This window comes from Meleagris gallopavo, chromosome 7 (assembly GCF_000146605.3).
Source record: "Meleagris gallopavo isolate NT-WF06-2002-E0010 breed Aviagen turkey brand Nicholas breeding stock chromosome 7, Turkey_5.1, whole genome shotgun sequence".
Taxonomy (NCBI): Eukaryota; Metazoa; Chordata; class Aves; order Galliformes; family Phasianidae; genus Meleagris; species Meleagris gallopavo.
In genome coordinates this window covers 12074337-12075480 of record NC_015017.2, presented here as the reverse complement: position 1 = coordinate 12075480, position 1144 = coordinate 12074337, and positions in this window count along the sequence as shown.

The following is a 1144-nucleotide window of genomic DNA, read 5'->3' as shown; positions in this document are numbered from 1 at the left end:
GCATGGGCATTTTGTTTAGTGCAGCAGTTGCCTATAGGATGTCTCGATTCCCATTATCCTGTACTGGTGCGTATTAGGGAACTGGCATAACACCAAGAATAAATGACTGTCTTTATTTTTCTGAGTTTTAAGGTCCATAATAAAACTTATTGGAGCAATGGGAATTTTGCTGTGGCTTTCAGTAGGAATAAGGCTGCAGAGGTATTTAACCAAGTGGGAGCAGGCATATGCTAGCTTACTGCATGGTAATAATAAATTGATAGCGAACTGAAAATAGTAATTAACTAAGACTTTACTAACCTGTTCTTCATTATCAATGTGTATTTTAATCTGCATTAAGTAAGTGTTATTGGTTCCTAAGTCTCAGCAAATATAAAATAGTAAGATGATAAATTGTGGAAAAGCTGTCCAGGGTACATGACAGGCATCTGTACAGACTTCTTTAAATAGAAGACAAATGAAATAAACTGCCCCAGCAGAGTGCTCTAATACAGTCCTATTTTACTAGGGAGGCCACTGTTAGTTGAAAGCATGTTATTGCACTTTCCCTTATCTATCCACTTGAGCCTATTTGATATTTTATTAACTGTAATCATGGCTATTAAGAAGCTACACACTTTATTACCAGACTTTCTTTCAATTACCCATCTGCATTCAGGTTACAGTGGGTCTTGGTCATCACTGCAAATTAGAAAGATAATTCCAACTCTAGACCAAATCAGTGATCTCTCAGATTTCTGACAGTGTCCTGCACAACATGCTTCAAAAAAGGTATGGGACATCCCATGATGGGTAGCACAGAAATAAAAAGTGCAATATTTGGGCATTGATCCCAAATTTTCACTTTTTGGGGAAATACTGCGGATACTTGCTTCTCTACCTTGAGCTATACTTCAAAATACATGTTAAAATGAGACACTTAGAACATTTTTACAAGTGGCCCAGTTTCGTTGGCTCTTTCAAAGTCTTGCTGAAAGCACATCTCAGTTTGACTTTACTTTCCATTTGGGACCATGTTGCCTGATTACTTTTTTTTTTTTTTATTAAAATCAAAGAATCTCACTAAGTTGCCAGAATTTAAAGAGTGTCCCTCTGGACCATGGGCTGCCCGTGCTTTAGGGTCAAGTGGATATTGAGTAGGGAT